Below are 10,714 nucleotides of genomic sequence, written 5' to 3' on the forward strand. Positions count from 1 at the left end.
TCTGCCCGCAATTCAAATTGCCTAGGAGTGAAAGGAGCCTAAGGCCCCTTTCACAGTATCCGTCCGTCGGACGGATTCCATTTTTCTCAGCGGGGGATCGAGCCGCCGATCCCCGGCTGAGCAGGAGGATGACAGCTGTGTCTCCGCGCTGTGTGCGGAGACACAGCTGTTAGTTCCCCATGCATCTCTATGGGGAAAATCGGATGGGAACGGACCGTCGGTCCGTTCTCATCCAATCCCATCCGCTGGACGGATGGAAAATAGGGTTTCCATCCGTCCAGATTTGACGGATCGGATGTCAGCGGACATGTCTCCACTGACATCCGATCCCCCATAGAGATGCATGGGGGGACCGTTCAGATCTGCCCAAAAAACAGACAGGCGGATCTTAACGGTCCGCCTGTGCGAAAGGGGCCTAAATCTCCTTGGCTTCAGAAGCATTCGGATCACACTCCAGAGGCTACTGACAGGCGGTGAGGAAGCAATGCAACACCTCCTCACTGCCGGTTTTTAAAAAAATTATTTTTTGACAACAAATACGCCACAACGCTGTGCATTGCATGCAGATGGCGGACAATTGCGGTGCTTCCCCATTTACTTGAATGTGTTGCTTTCAGCAGGCTTGCCACTCACTGATCGCTACATGTGTGGTGCACTTTGCCGCAGGCAGCCTATTGCAGCTTAAGTTGGGAGGTCGGTTGGCTTAACCACACATTTTTGCTGCCCCTCAGCTGTAAGTCTCAAGGAAGCCTTAAAGAGATTGCAAACAAACAATCACCTTTTAAAACAGCCCATTCAGTTTAATATAGCAATGAAAGACATAACAGGGACTGGCAGGAACACCAGAGATTTCACACAAAGGAAGCAATACAATCTCACCTGTCCTTGAATGACGCTGATGGAACGCAGATCACATTCCATTAGGCCATTGCCCAACACTAGCTGGGGAAAGAGACACAGGGAGCAAGAAAATTATGTTTTATATATCGTTTTTCACTCAGTAAAAGGAAGGAGAAGCCAGCAAACAGCCATGCCCACCCTGGCTCCACAGAGCCTGGGAAGTAAGGAGGGGTGCGGGTGTTACTGGGGTGTGTGGAAGCGGTTGGGTGGCTGCACAGCCAGTAGATGGTGTGTACTTCAGTAGGCAGCTCCACCTGAGACAGGACAAATCTGTGAAAGTACAAAAAGGAACACAAGGGGGCTCCAGCTAAGTGCAGCATCAATGGGTTTATTATGATTAAAAACCTAAATGCAAACTCACAGAAATATAATACAGAGAGCTTATTTGCAGCCAGCCATGCCACATTGGATGGAAGCCGTCCACCGGAAAAGCAGTTTGTGAAAGTAAACAGTGTGATGTCAGTGAGGAAACCAAGTCCAATGTTCCAGGAAGTGAGGCGAGCCACTGTGGAACACAGGGCAGGATGTGACGTCACACCTGGGGAGGGCATGGTGCTATGGTAACGCATTTCAGAGCCTCTATGGCTCCTTTCTCAAACCAAAAGGAGCTCTGTAACACATTACCATAGAAACCAGCCCCGTCATAATCCTAATAAATCCATTAACCCCTTCCCCCAAACTGATGTACCTGTACGTTGGCTTGAAGAAGTTGTTGTACCGGGGTGGTATGCAGCTGCAGGCATCAACCCGGTACTGTTTTTTAGAGCTGGCGGTCGGCTTTTTAATGATAACAACCGATGTAGGTCAGCAGCCGCTCGGCTGTTATCACAGGGAGCAGGAGGGGATGTGTGTGTCCCCCCCCCCGCAGCCTTCCGCCGCTCTGCCTGGGTTTCACGTCCCATTGGGAGACCCGAGCGACCAGCCAGGACATGTCCATTGGCAGGTTAGAGTCCTGTACTAAGCCGGATTCGACTTCGATCGGGATCAAGTAACCCGGAAGTAATGTCACTTCCTGTTTACTTGGCTGCCAACGGCACCGATTTAAAAAAAAAAAAGACAGTATTCAAAAATGCGATTTGAATACTTTGAAGTGAAGTGGAAGGGTTTGGGGTCTTTTAGACCTCCGATCCCTCCATGAAGAGTACCTGTCACTGCCTATTACCGTCAAAAGGGATGTTTACATTCCTTGTGACAGCAATAAATGTAATCCGTTTTTTTTTTTTTTTTTAAGGCACAGTGATCAAATAAAATAAAATGGGGGAAAAAAAAAATGAAAAAAGCGCACCTGTGAGCTAGCAAACCAAAGAAAACGCATACACAAGTTGCACCCACAAATGTAAACGGTGTTCAAATCACACATGTGAGGTACCGCCGCAATCGTCATAGCGAGATCAATAATTCTCACAAAAGACCTCCTCTGTAACTCTAAAGCGGTAACCGTTCAAAAATTTTAAATCTTCGCCTATGGAGATTTTTAAAGTACCGTAGTTTGTTGCCATTCTACAAGTGTGCGCAGTTTTAAACCGTAATATGTTAGGTATCTACGCAGCGTGACATCATCTTTCCCAATATACAAAAAAGTTGGGCTAACTTTACTGCTTAGCTTTTTTTTTTTTTTTTTTTAATTCAGTGAAGCGTATTTTTTCCAAAGACATGCATTTGAAAGACCGCTGCGCAAATACCGCTTGACATAAAATATTGTAACGAATGGCAATTTAATTCTTTGCTTAAAAAAAATAATAAAATAAATAATAAAAAAAAAATTATATACAATATATATATAAATGGATTTTTGTAAAATCTTACCGTAAAATCCTTTTCTCTTAGCTCATTGACAGACGTAGTCCTCGGTGATACAGCACCTTCGGGTTATGTTGCCTCCACAGGAGCAGGACTAGACAGGAAATTAAAATGCTCTGGCCACACCCTAGGGGCAGTCCCAGAGGGTATATCCTCTCTCTCTCTGCCTCAGCAAATCAGTTATGTCAAAAAGCAGTCTTTAGAGATTTTAACCCAACCCAACTCCAAAACAGAGGGGCGGGGACTACGTCTGTCAATGAGCTAAGAGAAAAGGATTTTACGGTAAGATTTTACAAAAATCCATTTTTCTCTATCGCTCATTGACAGACGTAGTCCTCGGTGATACACCACCTTCGGGACGTCCCAGAGCAGTATCACAAATGAGGGGTGGGAAAATGGAAATCAAATCCCAATCTAGAAGGCCCAACCGGTGCCAACTAGAAGTTTACAATGCTCATCCTTAATGATGAGACTCAACAAAAAAGAAATTTTTCAAACAGAAAAAAACTCTTGAGGTAGACCACCGGTCTCCTCAAATTGCGGCCTGCAAAACCTTGCGGCCAAATGAGGCATCCGCCGATGCCGTCACATCAATTTTATAGAATTTTGTAAAGGTATGTACCGACGACCAGGTTGCCGCCTTACATACCTGGACCACTGACGCCTGATGGCGAAAGGCCCAGGAAGTACTGAGCGCTCGAGTGGAGTGCGCCCTAACAGGGAACGGAGGACTCTGACCCTTAATAGAATAAGCCTGTACCACCGTCTGTCTAATCCATTTGGCAATGGTCGCGGCAGATGCAGGCAAACCCTTTCTGGGGCCATCCGTGATCACAAAAAGTGAATCCGTCTTACGGAATGATTCCGTAGCTTTCAGGTATACTCTGATTGCCCGAACCACATCCAAGGAATGCAACGCATGTTCCCGATGATGCTTGGGCTGAGGACACAAGGAAGGTAGTACAATATCTTCATTCAGATGAAAATCTGAAACCACCTTAGGAAGAAAGGATGGCTTAGGATGAAGTACTACCTTATCCCTATGAATCACTAGGTATGGGGACTGGCATGATAATGCAGCCAGTTCTGACACCCTGCGAGCAGAAGTGATAGCCACCAAGAAGGCCACCTTCTGGGATAAAGTAAGCAAGGGAATCTCCCTGATGTTTTCAAAGGGAGGTTTCTGTAGAACCGACAAAACTAAATTAAGATCCCAGGGCGGTAAGGGCGCGCGGACTGGTGGAGCCAGGTGCCGCACCCCCTGGATGAAATTCCGCACCAAGGACTTGGTAGCTAAAGGTTTCTGAAAGAAGATTGCTAATGCTGAAACTTGACCCTTGATGGTGCTCAAGGCTAGCTTCTGCTCAACCCCTTGTTGCAAAAAAGCCAATATTCGAGTCACCGAATAGGTACGTGGAGGAAATCCTAAAGATTCGCACCACGCAATATAAGTCTTCCATGTGTGATAATAGACCTTGCTGGAAGTCGCTTTCCTTGCTTTAATAAGGGTAGGAATGACTGAAGCTGACAAACCTCTGTCCTTCAGTACTTGGGTCTCAATGGCCAGGCCATTAAAACCAGCGACTGTAAAGCACGATGGTAAATTGGTCCTTGAGACCACAGACACTCCCTGAGACGAAGTTCCCACGGAACGTCTGCGACTAGCCTGTCCAAGTCGGCCAGGCCGGCTTGACGAGGCCAGCCTAGAATTTCTAGGACCACTGGTGCTGACTGGATCTGAACCAGGCGTCCCTAGAGCTATCTGGCCCCGACCATCCGAGAAAGTCTGGTCGTTTTTTGTGTCCAAACATTTATCAGATACCTGATTGCTATCAGGAAGGGTGAACTTTTCTGGTTGAACCTCAGGGACCGAAGTCACCCGGCTAGAGGCTTCTTGGCCTGTCTGGTCAACCAGATCCGATTCCTGTGGGGAATTGAGACTAATCTTAGGAAAAGGTAAAGGAAAAGATCTATTCAGGGAACGGTGACTACCGCTCCCTGTAGTACTTAAATGTTGGAAGGGAAGAATCGCACCGGTAGTAGTAGTTGATCCTCGATCTAATGTCCTGAATACCGGTGAAAACGTCCCCCCACCCTTAAACCGGGTGGGGGCGCACCTTCAGGCTGTGTACTCCTTTGCTTCGGGTTTGGCTGAGTTGGTCCTCTGTTTGTCCGACCAGCCTTTCTTGAACCCTCCTGGAGGAGTCTTGCCTTTCCCGCTTGTTCCAGCCGGGCGTGCGAACCCTTTATGGGCGGTAAAGAAAGGTCCTCGCTTGTTGCGAGGTCCCTTAGCTTTAGTAGCCTGTGGCAAAAAAGTGCTCTTGCCCCCAGTGGCATCCTTAATGATTTCATCTAGGGTGGCCCCAAATAGACGATTCCCCTGAAAGGGGAGATTCGTCAAGGTCTTTTTGGAACCTAGGTCAGCTGACCAGCATTTTAACCACAGCACACGTCTGAGGATTACCGCTGACATAGATGCATGCCCTAATAGGGGAGTAGTGTCCAAGGCTGCGTCACAGATAAACTGTAGCCCTTGTATAATCTGTTCCATCAAATCAGATGTTTCCTGGGGAATATCTTTCCCCCTAAGGTCTTGGCGTACCAATCTCGCCCATTCCGTAAGTGTCTGGGAAACTAGACCAATAACAATTACTGGTCTAAATGCTGACCCTATCAGAGAGAAGATGGTGCGGGACTCTGCTTCCATCTTTCGATCCACCGGATCCTTAAAGGACGAAGTGTCCTCCACTGGGATAACCGTGGCTTTATTCAGCCTGGAAATAGGTGGATCCACCACTGGTGGTACCGTCCATTTCTTAATGATGGATTCCTCAAACGGATAGCGTCTAGCAATACGCTTGGAAATAGTAAAGGTACGTTTAGAATGCTCCCATTCTCCTTTAATTTTATTACCAAAACACTTGGGTACAGGAAAAAACCTTCACCGTTTTGATGGGCTTGTTAGTACTAAAAGGAATCTCTGTATCAGTTGCTTCTGCCGGTAAAACCTCAAGTTTTAAGGTTTCCTGCACTGCTACAACTAGTGCGTCCACCAATGCTTCTTCCTGAATTATAGCGGGAGAAGAAACGTCCTCCTCACTGTCTGAGGGAGCTTTACCTGAGGTAACAGCCCTTGCAGAGGGACCTGCAACTGCAGTGACCATCTCTGAATCTGAGTCAGAGGTGTCAGATAATATAGGGGTAGGCGGGGGTCGCTTCCTTGACCCTCGTCCCTGACAGGCCGCCTCCACCCGAGCCACCATAGACTCCAAAATTGCTGTAAATGCCTCTACACTCTGTGCACCGGCGGGTCCCGTGCCCCCCTCGAGGGAAACAGGTGGGGGAATTTGTGTGGCAGGGTCCATGATTATTCCAGTAACTTCCCGGATAATATAATTCAAAAATAAAAAACTTTTTTTTTTTTTTTTTTTCACAGACCCCCAGCGCCACAAAAGCCCCTTAGTGTTACCTGCTAGGGATCCCTATCGATCGAGAGAGAGAGAGATAGACCCCCAGGCTCACCACTTGATGCTCAGAGTTTAACTGCAACAGGTTACAGCGCTGTCTTGACAAACAGGAAGTCTTTTGGCTGGCTGCCCAGGAAGAAAGGAGGCGGCTCCGCCCCTCTGCACGCCTTCCGGCGCCTCCCCTAGCTCCACGAGGTGTTTGGATCACCTCAAACATGGCCGCCCCCATGCTGGAGACACGAGGCTACGCCAAAATGGCGGCTCGTGCAATCCAGCAAAAAAAATGGCGGCGGCCTGTACCGAATAGCGGTGTGCTGCAGGGCACACAACACTATCTCTGCATGGGGATTTTTGGCGTGGTTGGCGGTACCGGCCCTGGCGGACCTCATGGCCTTCGGAAGGCCTGCTATAGCTGGAGATTTGACTAGGAAGGCAGTCTACATGTCCGTGGCTTCTGACTGGTAGGTACCTTATTCTTATCACAGTAAGATTCCCAGACTGCCACTGATTACAATCTTTTAAACATGTATACAATTAGATTGTTAGCTCCCAAACCAAGCCTCCTGGCTTTTTGCACATAAAATCACACTCAAAGTAGGGGGATCTGTGCCATGTTATAGGATAGAGGGGGACTCTATCTTACCATACAGAGAGGGGCCCGCGTTCACCACAAGACCCGTCAGGGGGAAAAGGGGGAACATACTACTCACCATACCGGAACCAGGCGGGCACCAACTCCTGACAGTACCCCTCTCCACCGGGGCGGGAGGGCTGTCGACCAATACGGACGCCGTGACTCATGGTCTTTGGCGTTTCAGCGAGACGTTTAACTCGCGGGGTCAGTCCCTTAATGGGACTTTGTCGCGGCCGACCCAGCGCGGAGCTATGGCCTGCACGCGCTCGTAGGCTGAACTGGGGTGACCACCGGATCTCAACATCCAGCCCGTCGCCCAGTTCAGCTTTCTTGCTTGAAGATCTCACAGGAACACTGGAGAAAAAAGCTGTCTAAAAAATCTTTTTAAGAAAAAAATCTTGCCAGGACCGAAGATCCCAGCAAGGTATCTAGGTCCTTACTCCTAACTAGACAGAAAATAACTGATTTGCTGAGGCAGAGAGAGAGAGGATATACCCTCTGGGACTGCCCCTAGGGTGTGGCCAGAGCATTTTAATTTCCTGTCTAGTCCTGCTCCTGTGGAGGCAACATAACCCGAAGGTGCTGTATCACAGAGGACTACGTCTGTCAATGAGCGATAGAGAAATATATATATTTGGGGGTTCTAAGTAATTTTCTAGCAAAAAAATACTGATTTTAACTTGTAAACAACATGTGTCAGAACTTGGTCCCGAAGTGGTTAACACTGCACTTAGCTGGCGCCCCCTTGTGTTCCTTTGTGTATGTAAAGCTCCAGTTTAATGTATCCAACCATCCTAGAATTGCCAGATTTAGGACCTATATGAACAACAAGTACAACAAAAGGGAAAAAAAATGCACACTGCAGTTGTATTTACAATAAATATTTATTTTCAAGTATTCTTTTGCATATACTGTACAAGTGTAACAGGGAAAAGGAAACGTGGAAAGGACAGAGGTTTGGTTGCATTCTGTAAAATCTGTATGGCAAAACAAAGTCAAGAATGGTTTTGTTGTTGATCCAACCTGGAGCTCCCAAGATTAACACAAGCCATTTGTTGGGTGCCCACAAATCAAAGGGTAGTAAGTATTAGGGACCAATGTCTCTTCTTACCATGCATCAACTGGTTATAGGTTTACTTATTATATACTTAGGTTTCAATAATAAAGCCGCTATTTATATTAAAAGAATCATTATAAAAAGTGTTGTATTCTGCTAATCATGGGCTCATTCAGACATGTGGCCAGGTGCAGTAAAAGCAGGCAGCTGAGCAGTAGTATTAGCGCCCCGTGACTGCCCAAGAACAGGCAGCTGAGGCAAAAATTAAACCTATTCAAGCTGGTGAGGCTGCAGTACAAAGGACATGGTTGCAATGCAGTGGGTTGACCTTTTAAGGGTCACAAACAGGCAGTGAGGTGGTGACATATCTCCTCCCAGCTGCCTGCCAACCAATTTATGAAAATAGATCCACTGCAGATAGATTTCAGAGGGTCAGCAAGGGCTGCCATCTGTCTGAACAAGCCTTATGTGGGTATTACAAGTATTGATAGCATTTAGAACATTACTTTTTTCTATTATTTCGCACACCTTTGTTTAAATATTCCTCCACATGTAAATGGGGACAAACCTGTCTAGCAAGAGTGACAGCAGCATGATTTGGTACAAAATAACACTTCCAGGGGTGGATTAGCAGGTACAGTGACCTTGTATTGTTTAAAAGATTTCAATAATGTGAATAAAAGGTAACCAATGCAAACACACCCTGGTAGTGTCACAGTTTGTACTAAAAAAAAAAACATTTTGCTGGAGGAAAATAGAAATGAAGAGTGGTAAAATTAAAAAGGACCTCATATACTAAATACTAACAATACAAGCATTCATTAAATACAAGTACAGAATAGTGTAATAGTGTACACTGACACAAAATAAAAAATCTCTCTCCAGTTACACACAAACACTGGTGCACTCTCCTGTCAGATGGCATTACCAACCAGGCTAAGCATTGCCCATGTAGCCATCTATAGTGCATTAGAAGGAAAGTAGAAGATACAAATCTGAACAATGACAATACATAAAAAACAGAAGAATACAGCTTGGTGAGCAATATACAATAGTTCACTGTACTTGTATTAGTTAGGGCTAAAGAGAGGTCAGCGATAAAACAATGAACAGGTCTCTCACAATCTATAGCAGTAATCGATTTCTGGACCTGCAGTGTGTTCTCCGTGCCATTTCAATTGACCAGGGATCCTCAAACTATGGTCCTCCAGCTGTTGCAGAACTACACATCCAATGAGGCATTGTTAAACTCTGAGATTCACAGACATGACTAGGCATGATGGGAATTGTAGTTCCTAAACAATTGGAGGGCCATAGTTTGAAGACCCCTGCAATAGACCAATAAAGGGGTTGTAAACCCTTCCATATGCCCAGTGAAGTGACTGGCCTCTGATATACAGAGAGGAAATAAATCCTCCTACAATTATTGTACCTGTCTATCTGCAGTCTTCTCTGCATTCATTCAAAGTCTAGAATTTAAAAAAGCTTGTCTGAGTGGTCAGAAAAAAGGGGGTGGAGATCTGAAGTTACACTCTGCAGAGCTCAGTGAAGAGAGCTCTGACAGCTGATTGGAGAGAAGAGACCCCCCCCCCCCCTTCATACAAACCACAGGAACATAGGTGAGGCTGTCCATCAGCTAAAGGTCCCTCCCCTATAAAAAAAAAAAATTCTCTGGGTGTCAGGAAAAACTTTTCAGAAGGGATTCATGCTGATAGCAGAACAAAGCAGTAGACACTATAGAGGGATATGCTTTGTTCATATATCTTGTCTGACGTTTACAACCACTTTAACATGATGTAGCACTTTAAGCATTTTAAAAGGAAGCTGTTATAAAACAAATTATACAGGCTGCCATCACTGGCTACTCTGGAAATGATGGTTGCCCAGCTGTCATGTTGACAATTTTGCTGCAATACTTTGAGACACTGGGCTAGTTGTCTAGCTCTTATGCTGGCTCATTGGCTTCAGTTCTTTGAGTCAATGACCTCCAGCAAGTATACAGAACAGGAATGTTCCAGAAAAAAACAGATTTTCTTTTCTGCATACTTGCTTTGGGTCACTAGGGTTGATTTACTAAAGGCAAATGGCTGTTCACTCTGCAAGGAAAGTTGCACTTTTCAAGGTTATTTCCCACAGAGCTTAGTGAATGAGGTGAAGCTCTGCCGACTTCCATCATCCAGTCATATACAAGCAAAAACAAAAAAAAGCCGTTTTTTTTTAATTTTCCTTGCCCGTGATCGTGTATTATAAATTATTACAGGTACTTATATAGCGCCGTCAATTTACACAGCGCTTTACATATATATTGTACATTCACATCAGTCCCTACCTGCAAGGAGCTTACCATCTAGAGTCCCTAACTCACATTCATACATACTAGGGCCAATTTAGACAGAAGCCAATTTACCTACCAGGGTGGGAGAAAACCAGAGTTTCCCCGGAGGAAACCCATTCTTTACAAACTGAAATTTCACCAAATATACTAAGCTCTGGGGAAAATGTCCTTGCAAATTCAACTGCCTATTTACCTTTAATAAATCAAGGTAACAAACCCAGAAGAAATATGCAGAAAAAAAAAAACTTCTGGCTTTTCTATGACTTTCCTGATTGTATATTTGATGGAGGTCATTGACGCAAACAACTGAAGCCAGTGAGCCAGCATAACAGCTAGGCAACTAGCATTTTCAGAAGAAAGTCACCAATAGCAGCTTCCCCATTTATCTTACAACAGGTTTTATGTGTATAGAGGCTTCCTGTGTATTTTGTCCCTTTGTGCTCATCTCTGTTGCCATCCGGATGTTGCAGGATATCTTGGTGTGCACATGTGTGCTTGAATTCAATATTAATGGTTAGTCA

Source organism: Pelophylax lessonae (assembly GCF_965119305.1).
Source record: "Pelophylax lessonae genome assembly, chromosome: 4".
NCBI classification, from domain to species: Eukaryota; Metazoa; Chordata; class Amphibia; order Anura; family Ranidae; genus Pelophylax; species Pelophylax lessonae.